Source organism: Oryctolagus cuniculus, chromosome 13, assembly GCF_964237555.1.
Source record: "Oryctolagus cuniculus chromosome 13, mOryCun1.1, whole genome shotgun sequence".
In the NCBI taxonomy this organism is placed as follows: Eukaryota; Metazoa; Chordata; class Mammalia; order Lagomorpha; family Leporidae; genus Oryctolagus; species Oryctolagus cuniculus.
The window spans coordinates 101,116,353-101,137,530 of NC_091444.1; the positions used below are offsets into that span (position 1 = coordinate 101,116,353).

At 51.2% G+C, this 21,178-nt stretch overlaps 2 long non-coding RNA genes across 2 annotated transcripts; both read right to left on the bottom strand.

Annotated features, from left to right (window-relative positions):
* Positions 1–526: 526 nt before the first annotated feature.
* LOC138845042 (uncharacterized) lies at positions 527–12,762 on the bottom strand. Its single transcript, XR_011381723.1, has 2 exons — positions 11,797–12,762; positions 527–1,102 (listed from the first exon to the last, which is right to left on the bottom strand). It is a non-coding gene; the product is annotated as an uncharacterized lncRNA (long non-coding RNA).
* Positions 12,763–12,764: 2 nt separating this feature from the next.
* Positions 12,765–20,824, bottom strand: LOC138845041 (uncharacterized). The gene is made up of 2 exons (XR_011381722.1): positions 18,010–20,824; positions 12,765–16,891 (listed from the first exon to the last, which is right to left on the bottom strand). It is a non-coding gene; the product is annotated as an uncharacterized lncRNA (long non-coding RNA).
* Between the last annotated feature and the right edge of the window lie 354 nt (positions 20,825–21,178).

Here is a 21,178-nt window from a genome sequence, read left to right on the forward strand (position 1 = left end):
AGAGGAAATGAGCGATGAGGAAGGTTTGCTAGATCCGCGTGTACCCCACGCTGGAGGGCTGGCATGGAGAGAGAGACACAATGACCAGTTAATGGCGCAAGATGCTGACCCAACTCCAGTCGCACTGATTCTGTGAGCTGGCCCAACTGTGTTCAGCTGTGACAGTCCTTGAATTCAAAATAGAACCGTTTCAAGCCAAGGCAACTCAAGTGGGAGCCCCAGAGCCGAACCCAGCCCAGCCCCGGGAGAGCTGAACCAAGAGGGATGGGGCTCTCTGCTCGCTATTTCCTGCTTGGGATCATGGCTTAAGTTTGCTCCAGCAGATTCTTTCTTTTTTATTTTTCCAACAACTGGAATTGTTAAAAATAAAAGAAACAATCCATGCCCTGCCCCTGATGCACTTCTCCTTGGGGAAACATTTACATTCTTATGACCCCAAATGCTAAGCCAATGAAAGCAGAGGCCTAACCATTATTCATGGTTATCAGAAAAGGAAAGAAAAAAAAAAAAAAAGCAGAGGGGAGTGAAAGGCTCAAAGAATTTTAATGTTTTCAGGGGCAGAAAAATGACTTTTTGGTCTTGCTGCTTTTATCTGTTCTGCCACCATAATTTAGGCAGACAGACACCAGGCCTGGTGTTAGGGCTGTGTTCAGAAGGCCACGGAGCTGGCGACTTGGGGGCTTGCGGGCAAGAGCGTTCAGGGCGTCATGGTGGGCTCACTGGTGGACGAGGGGCTATCACAGGGGAGCGGGTCCTGTGCAAAGACGCTGCTGGATTCTGTACCAGAATGCATTTCTCTGGGGATCGTGAGCATACAGTCTTTCTGGAAGATTCTGTGACACAATGCGTTCGTCTGCGAGTTGTGAATATACGGTCTTTCTAGAAGATTCTATACCAGAAAGCCGTCATCTGGGAGTCGTGAAGATCCAGTCTTTCTAGAACACACTTCTCGTGCGGACCCTGGGCCAATTCCAGCTCACCAACTAAAGCAGTGAGCAGCTCAGAAACAGCACAGTAGAGCAAGCAGCAGGTCATGACCACTCCGAGGAGAGGCTGAGATCAGCTTGGCTTGAAACAGAGGAAGTGGAGAGGAGATGATGGTCTGATAAGAAGCAGACAAGAAGGAATGGTCTAAGCGCCCTGGCCAGGGTGTCTGTCTGAGACAAGGAGAGAATTTCTGGGCACTTGGCTTGGAAAACGTGAAGGGTGTTGCCCAAGGTCATTGAGATGACCTGGGTTCGAATCTCACGTCAACCTTTGTGAACCGGGACAAGTTGCCGAACCTCTCTGTGCTACTGAGTCCTCGAACATAGTGTCTGTAGGGACTTAGTGAGCTAATGCATGTTGGGTATAAAGAAGCAGGCACGAGAAACCCTCGGGGAACAGCCATTGTCATCCCCGTCACCCTCACCTTCATAATCATTAACCCAAGTGACGCTCCTGTCAATGCGCGAAGGCCAGTGGGAAGGTGGTGGCACGCACTTTCTCTGAAGCCGGGAGTGGATGGAATGTGACCTCTGACTATTCAGCCCCCTCCTGCCTTTCTGGGTGGAGCCCTGCAAGACGAGATATTGTGAATGGAGAGGTGAGCTGGGGCCAGTCTGGTCCCAGGGACATCACCAGACCAGACGGGACATCCTCAGAGAGCAGGAAGTAGTCTCAGGCCCTGTCCACACAGAGAACCACCGCCCTGGAGGCCTCCCCACATGCCTGGCTCATTCTCTCTCTCTCTCTCTCTCTCTCTCTCTCTAACTCTGTCTTTCAAACAAACAAATACATCTGCAAAAAAGAGAAAAAAAAAAAAGGATTGAAAAATTAAGGGTAAACTGGACCAGGAAGAAAACAAGGGTAGGAAAAGAAGACGCAACAGGAAGACTTCTCTCCACCTGCCAGGTCCCCCCTTGGTTGTGGGACACTAACTTGGGGTGTGTTCTTCCTGTTTTGACAGGTGGCTCACTCTTGTTTGTTTCTTGGTCATCCTAGAGTGCTTGGATTCCAGTCCTGGCTGCAGCTCCCCATTCCAGCTCCCAGCTAATGTGCGGTCTGGGAGGCGGTGGTGATGCCGCAGGTAAATGGGTCCCTTCCACCCACTCGGGAGGACTGGACTGAGTTCCTGCCTCCCGGATTTGACCTAGCCCAGCCCTGGCCAGCAAGCATTTGGAGTGAACCTGCAGACGGGAGATTTATCATTCTGTCTGTGTGCTTCTCTCTGTGTGTCTTTTTGACTCTCTAATTTATTAATTAAGTCAGGACTGTACAACAATAACAGCTGTTTAAATAGTAGTGGGAGTTGTGTTCCTGGCACTACTCTATACACCTTATGTGTATTAACTCACTTAATTCTTAGGATAATATTGGAGGCACATGCTATCACAATCTTCAACTTACAGATGAAAAAAAAAAAAACCAGGATGCAGAATTTATGTAATTTTCTCAAGGTCACATAATTTGGGTTCAAAGTACATGCATGTAACCATTAACTCAATATGGATGCATTGATAAATGGATGATTGGAGAGTATATGGATGGTGGCTGGCTGGCTGGATGTGTTATTGATGAATGAATAATGGATGGTGTATAGGAAGATGGATGGATTGATGGATGATGGATAGTGGGTGGGTGGATAGATGGTGGACAGATGGATGGATGCTGGATGGATAGCTGGATACTAGTAGTGGGTAGGTGGATGGTAGATGGATGGGTGGATGGATGGATGGATGGATGGGTAGTATGTGGTTGGTAGGTAGATAGTGGATGGATGGATGGATGGATGGATGGAAGGGTGGATGGATGGATGGATGGATGAGTGGGTGGATGGGTAGTATGTGGTTGGTAGGTAGATAGTGGATGGATGGATGGATGGAAGGGTGGATGGATGGATGGATGAGTGGATGGGTGGATGGATGGATGGAAGGGTGGGTGGATGGATGGATGGATGGATGGATGGATGAATGGAAGGGTGGATGGATGGATGGGTGGGTGGATGGAAGGGTGGATGGATGGATGGGTGGGTGGATGGGTGGATGGATGGGTAGTATGTGGTTGGTAGGTAGATAGTGGATGGATGGATGGATGGAAGGGTGGATGGATGGATGGATGGGTGGATGGGTGGATGGATGGATGGATGGAAGGGTGGATGGATGGATGGATGAGTGGGTGGGTGGATGGATGGGTAGTAATGGATGATGGAAGGTTGGGTGGGTGTGTGTCAGGAGCCAGATGAAGCGGTTGGGCCCAGCAGTTGCCCAGATAGCAAAGGAGGCCCTAACATTTACAATGCATGCTCTCGCATGAATTGTGGTTCTTGACATTCCTCAACATGAAGCAGGGGGGTGTCCATTAGCAAACCGGCAGACTCTGTGCAAACAGATTCTGAGCCTCTTAAATCCCTGTAGGCTGGAAGCGGGGATGCTGTGTTTCTCCAAAATGAATTAATCTGGGAAGAGTTCCTTGAGAATCTTGGACACAAACTGCCCTCTCCCAGCCAAGACTCACACATACCATACATAAAAGTGAAAAGAGAATTTCCAGTGACTTGCAACGGCCTAGACTTCTGTATCCAGTCAACAAGGGCTTATCTTAAACTTCCAAAGAATTAGATGAGCTCCCCTTAAATTTTACTTTAATTAAAAGGTCAGTTTGAAGTTAGCCAGATGTGTGACTCTGACACAGCTATGGCCAAATCTTAGCAACAGGCGTGTTTTCCATCTCTGTGATATGAATCTTTTGACTACCAAATGTTTTCTTTCATAAAAGCACTTTATGTGCCTTACTCTTAGAAGAGACCTGGAAGTTGCAGAGAGATGGAGGCAAGAGAACCCACGGCTAGGAGAATCGAGTGCCAATGAGTCTTACTCCGCCCTCCCATGGGCCGCAAACCCCAAGGAGCCAACAGCTTGCAAAACTGACCCTTGGGTGGCCAGGCCGTGGCTACAGCACTTATACTACTGCTTGGGATGCCTGCGCCCCAGATCTGAAGTGCCTAGGTTTGCGTTCTGGCTCTACCTTCCAGTCCTTGCTGATGTATAGACCCTGGCAGGCAGCAGGGAACAGCTCAAGTCCTTGGATGCTGGCCACCCATGTGGGAGACGAGACCTAGATGGAGTTCCTGGCTCCTGGCTTCAGCTTGGCCCAACTCTGGTGTTGCAAGTATTTGGGGAGTGAACCAGTGGGTGGGAGATCTCTCGGTTTAATCTGCCTTTCAAATAAATTAAGTAGAGAAATACATTTTTTTTTTAAAAATAGACACAAAAAGAGAGAGAGACACAGAGAGAGAGAGAGAGACAGAGAGAGAGAGAGAGACAGAGAGAGAGAGAGGTATTCTTTCTCTGGTTCACTTCCCAATGGCCACAACAGCCAGGGCTGAGCCAGGCTGAAGCCAGGAGCCAGGAGCTCAGCTGGGTCTCCCACATGGGTGACAATGGCCCTAGCGCTTGGGTGCCTTCTGCTGCTGTCCCAGGTGCAACAGCGGGAAACTGGATTGGAAGTGGAGCTACTGAGACTCAAACTTGTGTTCCAATATGGGATGCCAGCATTTTAAGCGGCTGCTTAACCCACTGTACTGCAATGCTGGCCCCAAAATTATTTTTTAAAATGAGGGGCTGGTGTTGTGATATAGTAGGCAAAGCTGCCACCTGTGACGCCTGCATCCCCTATGGGTGCTGGTTCATGTCCTGGCTGCCCCACTTCTGATCCAGCTCCCTGCTAATGGCCTGGGAAAAGCAGTGGAGGATGGCCCAAGTGCTTAGGCCCCTGCACCCACATGGGAGACCTGGAAGAAGCACCTGGCTCCTGGCTTCAGCCTGTTTCAGCCCTGGCCACTGGGGCCAGATCGGGGGTAAACAAGTGGATGGAAGGTATTCTCTCTCTCTCTCTCTCTCTCTCTCTCTCTCTCTTTCTGTATCTCCCTTTCTGTATGCAATGCTGACTTCCAAATAAATAAATCTTTCTTAAAAATTAAAAGAGAATATGCTTGCATTAAAATGTTGATTCTCAGTATAAATTTCAAAGATGTGTGGATTTTGCTTTTTTTTTTCTTCTGATTTTGCTTAGGAGATGATTAACCTTTTTTCCCTCTTTAATTGTTCAATTGATCAGTCTCATTAATGTTGCTGATACTGTTTATTGGGTCTGGAATTCAAGTGTCTGTGAGAATGTAATTCCGATGCCTCCCTTTCGCTTTGTTCATGTTCTGGAAACCTTCTCGGGCCTGCCTCGTGGTGCAGCAGGCTAAGCAGCACTTGGCAAGTTCACATCCCATATTTGGGTGCCTGGTTCCAGTCCCAGCTACTCTGCACTTCCAATATAGTTTTCTGCTAATGCACTGGGAGATAGCCGGTGATGGCTCATGTATTTGGGTTCCTGCCACCCACGTGGGAGATCCAGATGGAGTTCCCAGCTCCTGGCTTCCACCTGGCACAGCCCTGGCTATTGCAACTGTTTGGGGAATGAACCAGCAGATGGAAAATCTCTCTGTCTCTCTCTCTCTCTCTCTCTTTCTCTGTTACTCTGCCTTGCAAATAAATACATGAATCTTAAAACAAACAGAATCCTGCAAATTGAACAGGCCTGGACAGAGACTTCTATATTTTTTCAAAACCACGGGACCCTGTTGAAGATGCTGAGGTTTTTCCAGCCTCCCCTCTCTACCTATGAAATCGGTATGAGCCCTCCTACCTCACCACTGAGGCCTTATCAAGAATACACCATCATCAAAACCAAGAGCCAGGCTGGTGCTATGGCACAGCAGGTTAAAGCCCTGGCCTGAAGCGCTGGCATCCCATATGGGTGCCGGTTCTAGTCTCGGCTGCTCCTCTTCTGATCCAGCTCTCTGCTATGGCCTGGGATAGCAGTAGAGGATGGCCCAGGCCCTTGGGCCCCTGCACCCACATGGGAGACCCGGAAGAAGCTCCTGGCTCCAGATCAGCACAGCTCTAGCCGTTGCGGCCACTTGGGGAGTGAACCAGTGGATGGAAGACCTCTCTCTGTCTCTACCTCTCTCTCTAACTCTGTCTTTCAAATACATAAAATAAATCTTAAAAAAAAGAGAGAACCACATGTCGCCATGAACCCAGTTGAGTGCAGCATCAGAATTCGTCAGTAGAAAACAGACAACATACTAAAGTCACGTTTGCATCATGGGGTTCATGCAGCTGACTCCGAGCCTCTGAAGCTGTCGCTAACCAGACTACACACACCGAACAAACCCCTCTGAAAACATCACTGAGGCAAACAGGGGCTCCTGGCTTCGGATCAGCCCAGCTCCGGCCATTGAAGCCATCTGGGGAGTGAACCAGCGGATGCAAGATCTTTTTCTCTGTCTCTCCCTCTCGCTGTCTGTAACTCTACTTCTCAAATAAATAAATAAAATCTTCTTCTTTTTTGAAGTCTTTGTCTACGTGCTAATGGTCAAGAGGGAGGCCCGGCCCCTGCCCGCTGCCTCTGACCGCTTGCAGCCACCCGCGTTAACCACAGCTCCTCTCACTGAGGCGTGAGTGGATCCGGCCCCTGGATCACCAGTCTCTCTTGCTCCAGCCAAGGTTGAAGCAGCTTCAGGAATCACAGCCCACGAGGGAAGCCTGGGCATGCACAGAAAAAAAGCCTTGGCCGGGCAAGGTTTCCGATTGTAAAGACACGGGCGTTCCCCGGATGGGGAATCTAGGGGCATTATTTTCACAACATCAGAGATAGGCGCTCCCAAGAGCATCTAAAGAACACAGCAGGGCCAGGGCCACTGCAGGAGCTCAATAAATCTTTGCTGAAAAAATGAATCCGTGCATTTTCAAAGCAAGAGGGCAGGCTGGGCTTGACCTTCAAAAGCAAACACCCAGGTCATTCCAGGCCCATGTGGGAAATGGCGATGGACGCACTGAGGGTGTCTTGCCCTTGGGGTGTGGCCAGGAGCAGAGGATAAAAGAGGATAAAAGAGCTAGCACCTGAGCAGGGCATCCGGCACAGACACTGGGCTCCGTCACCAGGATCGGCCTTGTAACTGTTAGGGTAAATGTGGCGGGGGAGGGGAGACAGGGATACTGCAGACTACCCCAGGCTTCTTTCTCCTTCCCTGTCGGCACGTTACACCTCGCATCATGCTGATTCCAGGGAGAGAAAAGGTTGGCTAAGGGCTGCCTTTGCTTGTACCAGAGGCCTGGATTCTGGAGGGAACCTGTGCTCACCGCCTGGGAAATTCAAGAGCCTGCTGTGAGACTGTGGATGTCACAAATACAGGTGCAAAGGAATTCAGGGCTTTGGAGAGGCGAGGGTGGACTGGAAGATTCCACTCGGTGGTCCCTCGGCATCCCAGGGAGTCTGCTTCCAGGACCCCCGTACCGGTACCCAAAGTGGTGGAGGCTCAAGTTCACTGCATAGAAGGGCATGGTATTTGCACAGAACCCACACACACATCTTCACGGTACACTTGAACTCCTCTCCAGATTACTTAGACTACCTACCGTATCATTCAGGCCATGTAAACAGTGGTGATACTACATTGTTTCTCTGTGTAGGCTCAGTACAGAAACAATTTACTTTCAACTGTTTTCAGGCCACGGCTGGTTGAAACCACCCAGGCAAAACCCACAGTGCTAAGGCTGACTGTGCAGCGAACCCCTCTTAGAAAACAAATCCATAGCTGGTGCCGCGGCTCAATAGGCTAATCCTCCACCTAGCGGCGCCGGCACACCGGGTTCTAGTCCCGGTCGGGGCTCCGGATTCTGTCCCGGTTGCCCCTCCTCCAGGCCAGCTCTCTGCTGTGGCCAGGGAGTGCAGGGGAGGATGGCCCAAGTGCTTGGGCCCTGCACCCCATGGGAGACCAGGAGAAGCACCTGGCTCCTGCCATCGGATCAGCGCGGTGCGCCGGCCGCAGCACGCTGGCCATGGCGGCCATTGGAGGGTGAACCAACGGCAAAGGAAGACCTTTCTCTCTGTCTCTCTCTCACTGTCCACTCTGCCTGTCAAAAAAAAAAAAAAAGAAAGAAAGAAAGAAAGAAAAGAAAAAAGAAAACAAATCGGTGACTGAAGAACCAATCGATGGCTTAAGTTTTGAAGTCTGAGGGGACTTCAAATAGTCCATGGAAAAAATGAAATTCCAAAGTTGCCTTTGGTGCAAAAAACAAAATCCATGCATGGGAGGGTCTTCAGAAAGCTCACAGGGAGCGCAGTGCTGTGGCTCAGTGGGTTAAGCTATGGTCTGCATTGCCAGCATCCCATGTGGGTGCTGGTTTGAGTCCCAGAGGCTCCGCTTACCATCCAGCTCCCTGTTAATAAGCCTGGGAAGGCAGCAGAAGATGTCTCAAGTGCTTGAGCCCCTGCCTCCATGTGGGAGACCCGGATGGAGTTCCAGGTTCCTGGCTTTGGTCTGCTCAGCCCCAGCCATTGTGGCCACTTGGAAAGTGAACCAGTGCATGAAAGATCTCTCTCTGTGTCTCTGTCTCTCCCTCTCTCTCTAACTCTGCCTTTCAAATAAATAAATAAATCTTTATAAGGCATATTATGAAAAACTTTGCCTGGAAAGAAACTCCTTTAGCATCCCACTTTCCCCAAGCTCTCTGAGATGTGCTCATGTCACCAGCAGAGGAGAGAATTTCTGAAAAGCAAAGTCTGTGTTGGTTTTTCGCATCTTATCCATGCAGGCTGCTCCACCTGCTAGTCACTCCTGGTGGGGCCACCCCCCAGGGGACCTCGGAGGAGGAGGGGAGGTGAGGACCACTCCGAGAGTGGGGTGCCATCTTTCCTTTGCCCTGGCAGCTCTTGGGTGGGCTACCCTCAGTGTCTACCGTATGGCTCCCAGGTGCGCTCTGCCAGGCAGGAGCCATGCAGGCGGACGGACACCAGACTTCATGCAGCACCAAATGTTGTTTGACCATGTTATAAAAAGAGAGACCGAGGCTCAAGGACATTCCAGCCCTTCCCGGTAGCCACAAGTGATCCGGTGGCTGAGTGGTGTCAGGGGCCCACCCAAAACGGTAAGCTGAAAAGCCTTCCTTCTTAAGTAGCTCCTTGTGGCTATCTTAGCTGAAGTAATGACTGACACACACAGCTAACATGAGTGGAGCTTGGGCCCAATTCCCATAATGAAGGTTCATCCCGGTTTCTTTTTTTTTTTTTTTAATATTTTTGGGGTGAGTATTGAACTGTTAACTTTATTTATATCTGAAAGGCAGAGAGACAGAGAGAGAGCTCCCATCTGGGAGCCAGCATTGTGGTGTAGCGGGTAAAGCTGCCACCTGCAACGCTGACATCCATAGGGATGCTAGTTCGTGTCCCAGGTGCTCCACTTCCAATCCAGCTCCCTAAGAATGGCCTGAAAGAACAGTAGAAGATGGCCCAAGTGTTTGGGCCCCTGCCACCCCCATGGGAGGCTGGAAGAAGCTCCTGGCTCCTGGCTTCAGCCTGACCCAGCCCTAGCTGTTGCAGCCATCTGGGAAGTGAACTAGTAGATGGAAGATTCTCTCTCTCTCTTCCTCGCTCTATAACTCTTTCAAAAATAAATAGATGATTCTTTGAGAGAGAGAGAGAGAGAGAGCTCAAGCCATTGACTTACTCCCCAGAATGAACCCAGGAGTCAAACAACTCCATCTGGGGCTCCCACATGGGTGTCAGAGACCCAAGGACTTGAGCCATCACCTGCTGTCTCCCAGGGTGTCCATTAGCAGGAAGCCGGAATCAGCAGAGCTGGGTTCCAAACCCAGGCACTGCAGTATGGGATGTGGGTGTCCCAAGCAGTGTGGTAACCACTATGCTAGACGCCCATGCCTCTTACAATTGCCCATGAATCTTCTGCCTCTTCCTCCCAAGACATCTGGCTCCGCTCCTCCCAGGCGTGGGCTGTGATGCTGGGCGTTGTTAACACAGGGCCTTGTGTTTTCTCCGTGGGTTCAGCGACTGGCTGTCGTCAGACAGACTCGTGTCACAGAGCACTCTGACTGCTACGACTAACAACCAATTATTAATTAAGTAAAGATGACGGAACACTGAAAGGGGTCGCCTTGGTTAAGCTTGTATTTGGGGGTCTGTCTGATGGTCACGGTCACCACCACCAATTTGGAGATGTTGCAGCCAAATCCTGCTGCTGACAAAAATATTAACCATAAATGATGAAAAATACTCAGCTGGAGGACCAGAAGAACATCTGGAAGTCATTACAAGGGGAGAATGTTCCCGCTACATCCCCATTGCCAAAGTTCGAACGAACCACCCAGAAACTGCGGCCCTTGTGCTAACTCAGTGTTTGTGTTTCATTAAAAATGATGTTGAGGATTTACGTCCCGGGCTCCACGGCCCAGTTCCCATGCTCACAGCTTTTAATGTCTCTGGGCACGGCCTGGGGTGCCGGGGGCACTCCTGGCCTCTCATGGGGGTGGGGGGGTGCCTGTTGAGGAACTGTTCAGGTTCCTTCTTCTATTGAGAGGCACATCAGAAATCTGCAGGCCCTGCAAGCATTCGGCACCACCTGTAAGCCACCGCTTGGAACGCCAGCAGTCCATACTGGAGTGTGGGGTTTGAATCTCAGCTCTGCCCCCAAGGGCAGCTCCCGCTAAGCTTCGGCCTCAGAGGGGGCACGTGGATGCAGGGGCCCAAGCACTCGGGCCATCCTCTACTGCTTTCCCAGGTGCATTGGCAGGGAGCTGAACTGGAAGCGGAGCAGCCAGCTCCTATGAGATGCCAGTGTTACACTGGTGGCCTAACCCACTGCACCACAAAGCCGGCCCCAAGCCAAGGACAATCTTGAAGGAAACCCTGGTGTGGGGACAGGACCCTTTCTCTAAGCGAATCCATTCGGATCCATCTCTGAGCAGATTTAACCGAGTGAGGACATCAGGACTTGGTGCAGACGGACCAGGGACTCCCTAGCAAGTGAATTGTTCCCAAGCGACGTAGCGACCACCCCCACCCCAGCCTCGCCTCTGCAGGTGGCTCTGTGAGCTCAGGACCTCCGCTTCTCCTAAATTAGAAATTCCTGTGCGTGAGTCACTTGGAAAGCCGGCCCTCTCTTGTACTCCTTGTCTCCTACAAGACACGCAGCTGTGGAGCCGCCGTCCAGTGATCCTGGCAGGTCCCTCGTGTGCAGCCCGGCAGCCCTGGCATGGGCCTGTCCAGGACAGGCTGTGGACGGGACACAAAAACCACATAGGAAATTGTCGCTCTTCCTGAATCTTCTCTCCATCCCAGTGGGATCTGAACTTTCTTGTTTATTGATTTTTACAGCCACTCCTGTATGCCTCAACGCCTAGAACGTCAGGCTGTAACTCCAGAATGCAGGCTTTTGAATATGTTCTTTATTTAAATGCCACCAAGAGTGGCTGGCGCTCTGCCATAGTGGCTAAATACCCACCTGCCATGCTAGCACCCCTTTTGGGAGCTGGTTCAAGTCCCAGCTGCTCCTCTTCCCATCCAGCTCTCTGCTAATGGCCTGGGAAAGCAGTAGAAGATGGCTCAAGTGCCATCCAGGTGGGAGACCTGGATGAAGCTCCCAGCTCCTGGCTTTGGCCTGGCCCTATGCTGGCTGTTGCCATCTGGGGAGTGAACCAGTGCATGGAAGAACACACTCTCTCTGTCTCTCCTTCTCTCTCTGTAACTCTTCAAATAAGTAAATAAATCTTAGTTTAAAAAAACAGATACATTTCTTTTGGTGCAAAAAAATTGAAACCCAGCATAATTTTTTTATGAAATACCTTAATATTTTGAAGACCCCACATATGCATGGATTTAAACATTTTTTGGCTTCATAATAAACTCATCTTTCAATTCTATTTTTTCAAACTTTTTGAAGCATCCCCTTAGTCTTAATTTACTCACTCAACTACTATTGTCTCCAAAAGCCGGGCTTGGTGCTGGCTCCTGGATCCGTCTTACGGCAGCTGTTCCTGTCTTCTGAGAGGTCAATTAAGACACTCCCGAGACTCTTCTGACCTTGGCTGTTGACTCCAGCCAAGGGATAGTTGAGTAGTTTGGAGAAAGAGAGAGAGAGAGAGAGAGAGAGAGAGAGAGAGAAAGACTACCCTAGTCTACCCTGAACAGTTGTTACAGTAAAAATAATGCAAGAAAGTTTATGCACAGAGGCACATTTCCTAGCATTTTGTTAGCATTCTCAACCAATTTTATTTTGGTTCTATTTAAGCAATAGTAATTTATTTCTAATTAAAGAAGAATAATGCACAGTCTTTGGAAAGCACAGATGAACTGAAAAAGAAAACCAGTCATAAGGGCAGGCACGGGGCACAGCAGGTGCCCACGTCACATACCACAGCTCCGGTCTGAGTTGTAGCTGCTCCTCTTCCAATCCAGCTTCCTGCTACTATGCCCGGGAAGCAGCAGATGATGGCTCAAGCACGTGAGTTCCTGCCACCTATGCGTCAGAGCAGGATGGAGCTCCTGGCTCCTGGCTTTGGCCTGGCCCGGTCCTGGCTGTTGCAGCTATTTGAGGAGTGAACCAGCAGATGGAAGATGTGTGTGTGTGTGTGTGTGTGTGTGTGTCCTCGTCTCTCTGTTGGTCTGTCTTAGAGATAAATGAGTAAATTTTTAAAAAGAGCCATCAGTCAATCATCTAAGCTAACAACCGCTAACATAATATGTTCAAAAGCAAACTTTAACCCGCTGCACAGTTTTGATAATAGGGCAACAAATTGTGCCCCTCTCCCACCACTACTCTGGTCAGTACTTTCAAAATGCAGCCTGAGGGTGAGCACTGTGGCATAGCAGGCTGAGCCTCCGCCTGCAGCACCGGCATCCCATGTTGGCACTGGTTCGAGTCCTGGCTGCTCCACTTCTTTTTTTTTTTTTTTTTTGACAGACAGAGTGGACAGTGAGAGAGAGAGAGACAGAGAGAAAGGTCTTCCTTTGCCGTTGGTTCACCCTCCAATGGCCGCCGCGGCCGGCGCACCGCGCTGATCCGATGGCAGGAGCCAGGAGCCAGGTGCTTTTCCTGGTCTCCCATGGGGTGCAGGGCCCAAGCACCTGGGCCATCCTCCACTGCACTCCCTGGCCACAGCAGAGAGCTGGCCTGGAAGAGGGGCAACTGGGACAGAATCCGGCGCCCCGACCGGGACTAGAACCCGGTGTGCCGGCACCGCTAGGCGGAGGATTAGCCTATTGAGCCGCGGCGCCGGCTGCTCCACTTCTGATCCAGCTCTCTGCTAATGGCCTGTGAAAGCAACTGAAGACGGCCCGAGTGCTTGGTCCCCTGTACCCACTTGGGGGTCCCAAAAGAAACTTCTGGCTCCTGATTTTGGCCTGGCTCAGGCCTGGCCATTTAGGGAGGGAACCAACGGATGGAAGAACTCTCTCTCTCTGTCTCTCTTTCTCTGTCTCTCCCTCTCTCTGTCTGTAACTATACCTTTTAAATAAATAAATAAAATATTTTTAAAAATGCAGGTTGCATTTGGAAAGACAAAAGCCGAGCTGTGGGGTATGGCTTTGCAGGTGTGGCCTGCCACAGGTTGGGAGAATCCCTCTGTGGACACACACCACATCTAAGGGGACAGAGCCCCAGTGTGAGAGAGGGACCGTGAGCATGGCTTTGGGGTTATGCAGACCTAGGACTGAATTCAAGTTCCGTCATTTCTTAAGCAAATTCTGAACTCATCAGTGCCCCGGTGTTTTCTTCCATGAGGCTGGCACAGTGGGGCAGCTGTTAAGTCACCAACTACAAAATCAGCAGCCCATATGGGTGCCGGTTCAAGTCCCAGCTGCTCCACTTCTGACCCAGCTGGGAAAGCAGCGGAGGATGAAACCAAGTGCCAGGATAACCTATGCACGCCTGCAAGGAGAACTGCTTTTCCGGAATGTTCTGGAATGGCCCGGTAGTGTGTTGTACCTGGCTGTCTGTACAATGGACTCACTCTGTGCTTTATTTTCAGCATGGCAAAAAAAAATTATGCGTTTATGTTTGTTACTATCTGAAAGGCAGAGAGATGACAGAGAGAGGGGGAGAGAGAGGGAGAGAGGGAGAGAGAGAGAGAAATCTTCTATCCACAGGTTCATTCCCCAAATGCCTGCAGCAGCCAGTGCTGGGCCAGGCCCAAAGCCAGGAACCCAGAACTCTATCCAGGTCTCCCACATTGCAGGCATTTTTGAAGTGCCCTCGCACACTATTTAAATTCCACTACAACTGGTGACAAATATTCTTATCCCCGTGAACAGATGAGGGAGGGGAGTCAAAGGAAGGCACGCGTGAGGCTCCGATGCTTCTCACGTGACGTATCTGAGGCTTGAGCCCCAGATGATCCCCGAGCCCCGTCCCCAACGTGCCAGAGTCCCACTGGGCGCTTCAGACAGGACCGGTGCTTCAAAGACGAACCCCTGAACATCAGGTCGGCTCAAGTGTTCGCATTTTCTCCTTTCCTGGTTTCCACATCCTGCTGTTTGTCTTTATTGTAATTTATTTGAAAGGCAGAGAGATGCGGGGAGGGAGGAAAGGAGGGGAGAGATTTTCCATCTGCTGATTCCTTTGCCACATGCCCACAACAGCATGGGTGGACCAGGCCAAAGACAGGAGCCCGGAACTCCATGCAGGTCTCCCATGAGAGGGGCAGGGACCCACGTACCAGAGGCCATCACTGGGGTCTCGCAGGGAGCACACTAGCTGGAATCAGACGTGGAGTCAGGCACTTGGATACGGGATGCAGGCTTCTCCAATGTAGTCTTAACTCTTGCATGCTTCTCCTCTTTTTTAAAAAAGAGATTTACTTATTTTGAAAGTCAGAGATAGAGAGAGAGACAGAGAGATCTTTCACCCACAGGTTCACTCTCCAGATGGATGCAATGGCCAGCGCTGAGCCAGACAGAAGCCAGGAGCCAGGGGCTTCCTCTGGGTCCTCCACCTGGGTGCAGGGGCCCAAGCACTTGGGCCATATTCCACTGCTTTCCCAGGCCATAGCAGAGAGCTGGATCAGAAGTGGAGCAGCTGGGACATGAACCCATGCCCATAAGGTTGCTGGCACTGCAGACCAGGGCTTTAACCTGCTGCACCACAGCGCCAGCCCCTAATTCTTAATACATGTCATGCCACCTTGAGTTTTCCACGAATGGGGAGAAACTACAAACAGCCCCTGACTTCTGCCCATAGAAAAGCAGTGATCAGGGGCCGGTGCTGTTGCACAGTGGGCTAAGCCTCGGCCTGCGGCACCAGCATCCTATATGGGCGCTGTTTTGTCGTGTCCCAGCTGCTCCTCTTCAAATCCAGCTCCCTGCTTATGTCCTGGGAAAGCAGTAGAGAATGTCCCAAGTCCTTGGGCCCCTGCACCCACATGAGAGACCAGGAAGAAGCTCCTGGCTTCAGATCGGCGCAGCTCCGGCCATTGTGGTCATCTGGGGGATGAACAAGAGGATGGAAGACTCTCTCTCTCTCTTTCTCTCTCTCTCTCTGCCTCTTCTCTCTCTGTGTAACTCTGACTTTCAAATAAATAAATAAATCTTAAAAAGAAAAGAAAGGCCCAGACAAGAATCTTTCTGTTTTGCCGCTGCTGTAAGAAGTGACCAGGTTCGGCAGCTTACAAATGGCAGAGGGAGCGCCCCGCAATTCTGTAGCTTTTAGGAGTCCAGACCTGGTCGACTGGGCTGACCCCCTTATGGCAGCTCCAGGACGGCCTTGAGAGAGATGGGCCCCATTCCTTGGCTTGCGGCCCCTTGGTCTGGCATCTTCAGGTCCCCTTCTAGCTCTGCTCCCATCATCACAACTCCTTGCCTTACTCTGTCTCCGACTCCTGTGCTGGAAGCTTGGTCCTCACATGGCAGTGTTGGGAGGTGGTGGAGCCTTTAAGAGGTGGGGCCAAGGGAGGGTGGGCGGGGCATGGGGGTGCAGCCCTTAAAGTAGAGCTTAAAGTGAACCTGAAGAGCTCTCTGGTTTCTTTTCTTTTCTTCCCTTTTATTTTTTAATGTTTTTATTTGAGAGAGAGAGAGAGAGAGAGAGATCCCACTAACTGGCTCACTCTGCAAATGCCCACAGCAGCCCCTAGCTGGGGCCACAGCTAAGACCCTGGAGCTCCACCCAGGTCTCCCACGTGGGTGACAGGACCCCAGCGACTTGAGCCGTCGTCTGCTGCCCCTGTTGGCAAGAAGCTGGAGTCCGGAGCTGGCTAAGTTCCCCAGGCTCTCCAGTGACTTAACCACGGAGTGGAGCACCTGCCCCATCTCCAGCTTTTCTCATCACGCGATCCCACCGTGTGGGGCCAGGGGGCGCTCCACCAGCAATGTGAGCTGAAGAAACCTCTTTGTAATGCACCCAGCCAGCGCTGGAAGACACACCACACAGTTGTGCACAAGCAGTGGACGAGAGGTTTGCTCAATGTTCCTCTTTTATACACATTTGTCTATTGGTTTTCATTTTATTTGGAAGGCAGTGAGGGACAGAGAAGGGAGAGAGAGAAGGAACATCTCATCGACCCCCAGTTCACTCCCCAAACACCTGCAACCATCAAGCCTGAGCCAGGCCAAAGGTAGGCGCCAGGAACTCCATCCAGGTCCCCCACGTGGGTGGCAGGGACCCAAGTACCTGAACGCTCACTGCTGCCTCCCAGGGGGCGCATAAACAGGCAGCTGACTTGGAAGTCACAGAGCCTGGATTTGAACCAGGCTCTCTAATGTGGGATGCAGGCACCCCAAGCAAGGATTTATCTGAGGCCCACACCTCCTCCCCCCACCGCCTCCGTGTTCTTCAGTCTAACCTGATGGCTCTCCAACATTAGCCAGCGTCCACATCTCCCAGAAGACTTGTGGAGTCAGATTCATGGACCGAAACGCAGATCTGGAGTGGGGTCCAAGAACTTGCGTTCCTTGGCCAGCTGCTAGGTTTTTAAAGAATGTCCACAAATTCATAAACAATCCTCCTTCGAGAGGGTGGGACCTTATTTCTCTCCCCTTGAGTATGGGCTAGAATGTAGCGACTCATTTCCAACTAGACAGAGGGGAGAGAGGGTGTGCAATTTCAGGATGAGAATCTCAGAGGCGCTGCAGACCCCACGCTCTCTCTCGTGCACTCTGGGAAGACCAGCTCCCCACCCCCACCCCCCACCTGCAGGCCCCTGCAACAGCCTGGGGAGGACTTTGCTAGCATGGTTGCAGCCTAATGAGACCCAAAACTGCCAGCACCCAGCTAAATCGTTCCTGAATTCCTGACCGCTGGAACTGTGTGGTGTGGTGCATGCTTGTTGGTATGTAAAGGTGCTATGGCTAGGGCCAGCATTGTGGTGCAGTGGGTGACTCGTGTGCCGGCATCCCACATGTTCCATGGCACCCCACCAGTTCCAGGCCCAGCTGCTCTGCTTCTGGTCCAGCTCCCAGCTGATGCATCTGGGAAAACCGTGGAAGATGGCCCAGGTCCCTGGGCTCCAGTCACTCACGTGGGAGACCTGGATGGAGCTGTGGGATCCTAGTTTTGGCCTGGCCAAGCAGCAAGTGTTGCAACCATTTGGTCAGTGAGCCAGCAGATGGAAGATCTTTGTCTTTGTTGCTCTGTCTTTCAAATAAATAAGATCTTTTCATTTGAAAGGCAGAGTTATATAGAAGGAAGGAAAGAGAGAGAGAGAGAGAGAGAGAGAGACTTCATCCTCTGGTTCACTCCCCAAGTAGCCACAACGGCCAAGGCTGAGCCAGACCAAAACCAGGAGTCAGGTGCCAGGCATTTCATCTGGGACTCCCACATGGGTGCAGGGGCCCAGGCACTCGGGCCATCTCCCACTGCTTTCCCAGACCATCAGCAGGGAGCTGGATTGGAAGTGGAGCAGCCAGGACTCCAAGCAGCACCCACAGGGGATGCCAGCATTGTAGGTGGCGGCTTTACTCACCACACCACAGTGTCTGATCCAACAAATGAATCTTTAAAAAGAGATAAAGGTACGGAGGCTGGAACAACCTCCGTAGAGGTTACAATAGACAACGTAATGCATCAGATAATACTCATGTCCCTACCCACTGGTCTAGCCTCCACCCCTTAGAAGGCCTGGGAGTTTTCCGGGCCCATAAGCTGCCGTCTGCCAGGAACCCAAAGCAGGGCATGTGTTCTGAGATTCTTACGCATGCGTGTTCACTTTCTCCTTTCTGCTGACGTCAGCGGTTCCCACCGGTCGCTCTTTCCTGCGAGGGTTTCTACTGGGAAGATTAACAGCGATACAGCCGAGCAGAGCTGGACTCAGACGCCTGCTTCTGCCTTCTGGGTCATAAAAGACGATCTGCACGTGGACAAAGAACCAGACAGGTTTAGGGGAGAGAAGAGGAAATGATTAAAAGATGAGGCCATTCGTTCTCTCTTGCGCTCCCTCCTACTGAGCTGGAGCAAGCAAACAAAGTCTTGACAAGAGAGGGGCAGATAGCACAGGAGGCGTCCGGCTATTGAGGAAGGAGCCACCGAAGCTTCTGGCGGTGCTGGCGAGGCTGCTGGCTCGCCCAGCTGCAGAAGAGACGGAGAGTTTACCCGTTTGCGGTGTCAGTTAGAACGGGGCGCGCTCACTTCCTGTCTGGTTCTCCCCCGAAGACCAGCACAACCCTCAGCGAGGATGCTTTTCCCAGACTTCCATTCTTGGTTCCTTTCCCAATTGGCAGATATGGGCCAAGAACGGCAGTTGAACTGCAGGAGGGGCGGGATGGAGAAGACAGGCTCCCGAGCCAGAGCCCGAGACCGTGACAAAGGGACGCGTGTGGGCCGCTGGGGGCGCAGCCCTACGCCGTCTCCAGTTTGGGTCGAGCCAAGCAAAACTGGCCCGGCAGATCTGCCTCGGGGGTCCCCAGCCCAGACGGTGGGGGCTTTCTCTGGCTTCTCCATTTGTGTAGAAACTGAAAGTATGACCTACGATGCCATTTATAAGGAATCTTTGAGACAAAAAGAAGGAAAGTGTCTGCTTGGAGCCAATAGTGGCAAGATGGTGACCTCAAAGGGACGTGTGGGAATTGGGGCGTGACGCAAATGCTCTGTATGTCTATTGCCGTCCTGATTACACGGGTGTGCACATTTATCGAAAGCCATTGGGCTGGGCACTTAGAATGGGACTGTATGATTGCACACAATCCCATCTCACTACTGTGGATCTTAATATATGTCTATGACATATGGGGCCAGCGTTGTGGCACAGCAGGTTAATCTGCCTCCAGCAGTGACTGCATCCCATATGAGTGCTGGTTCCAGTCTCGAGTCTCAGCTGCTTTGCCTCTGATCCAGCTCTCTGCTCATGCACGTGGGAAAGCAGCAGATGGTGGCCCAAGTCCTTGGATCCCTGCCACCCATGTGGGAGACCTGGATGGCATTGCAGGCAGAATTACAGAGAGAGGGAGAGAGGGAGAGAGGGAGAGAGGGAGAGAGGGAGAGAGGGAGAGAGGGAGAGAATCTTCCATCTGTTGGTTCATGCTCTACAATGACCACAATAGCAGGAGCCTGAAACTCCATGCAGGTCTCCCCTGTGGGTGGCAGAGACCCAAGTACTTGGGCCATTTTCTACTGCTTTCCCAGTGCATCAGCAGGGAGCTGGATCAGAAGTGGAGCAGCTGGGACGCCAGTTCGCGCTGCAGTGCGGGCTGCTGGTGTCACAAGGAGCAGTCTAACACGCTGCATCCCAACTCTGGCTCCAGGAAGCAGAGTTCTACTCAGTGCGTCTATGCACGGGCAGTCTTGCTCCGCCTTGCTCTGAATCTGGTCTGAGATGCTTTTCCCGCTGTCTTGGAAACTTCTAGAAGTTGTAGCCCTCAACTCGAGCTTCCATTTGAGCTCCTTGGTGAGTTACCAAATCTCTGCCTATTTCAAGAAGGGATTGGTCTCCTTCTAAGACACCCTGTACCCCAGAGGAGTGCAAGGTTGACCAGTTGACGGCTGTCAGTCTGATGGAAGACAGGTGGGCCAATGCAGATACCAGTGAGGATGCTCAGGGTTGGAGGTCAGAGAAATTCTAACTCAAAACGGCCTGGAAAAATAAAATGAGTTTCTTTGTACGATCTCAAATACCTTTTGTTCCAATATTCATGTGTCTTTTCGTTCCCTTTTTCAAGTTCAACTTCAACTTACTGAAGTTCCCTTGAATTTTATGGTTGGAATGAATATTTCCCAATGCAATGAATTGTGGGCCTTTTAAGATTGATTTATTTTGATCTGTGGCCTAAAACAATAGAACCCCAGGTCCTCAGAGTATTTGCAGATAGGCATTTGGTTACTACGGACTTCGGCCAGAGGCATAAACACCTTGTCAAAGGCACCTCTAAGAGGTGATGATGTGGAAGACAGCACCTCTAAGAGGTGATGATGTGGAAGACAGCACTGGATTGCAAAGTTGAATCTCAGCTGCTCTGCCTCTGATTCAGCTCCCCTGAGGGCTCAGCAGGGAGCAGGTTGGTGGTGACAACGGTAGTGCCAGGGGGTGGGTTTAAATCCAAGTTCCATTTATTCCCTGGCCTGGTTCTCCCTCCAAAAAACGCATACCCACCCCTCCTGTCGAAATCAAAGAAAACCAGTGTTCTGCCAATGCATGTCATCTTGGCTGGGCCACAGTGCCCAGGCACTTAGTCAAACTTTATTCTGGATGCTTCTTTGAAGGGGACTTTGGATGAGGTGTACATTGAGGTCGGTGGGCCTTGAGTAAAATGGGATGTCCGCTATGGTGTGGCTGGGCCTCACCTGCTCAGGTGAAAGCCCCAGAGGAACAAAAGGTCGACCTCCCCCAGGCCACAGGGAACTCCCAGCAGGTGCCTTCAGACTTCATCCGCATCCTGGGCTCTGCCTTGTTTTCCGATGCAACGCCCAGTCTTTGGTCTCACCCTGCTGCTCTTTCCTGAGTCCACAGCCTGCTGTTTGTACCTGAGAAGCCTCCACAACCATGTGAGCCAATTCCTTAAAGCAAATGCCCTCTCACTCTCTCTCTCTCTCTCACACACACACCCTATTGTTCTGTTTGGGGAGAATGCCAATTCAATGATGACGCACTCAAGGGGCCCCATCAGAAGAGATGTCCTACACTATTTGTCTTGGAAATTGGATCATTTTGGTCATTATTGCAGCACAACAAACTATTCCGGAAGGTATTGACTATAAACAGCAGTTACATCATTGTTTCTCACGATTCCTCAATTGGGACTGGGCTCAGCTGAGCGGTTCTTCCACTGGGCTTTATGTTATTGTATGTTTAAAGATTTATTTATTTGAAAGGGAGAGAGAGAGAGAGAGAGAGAGAGGTCTTCCATCTACTGGCCCACTCTCCAGATGATC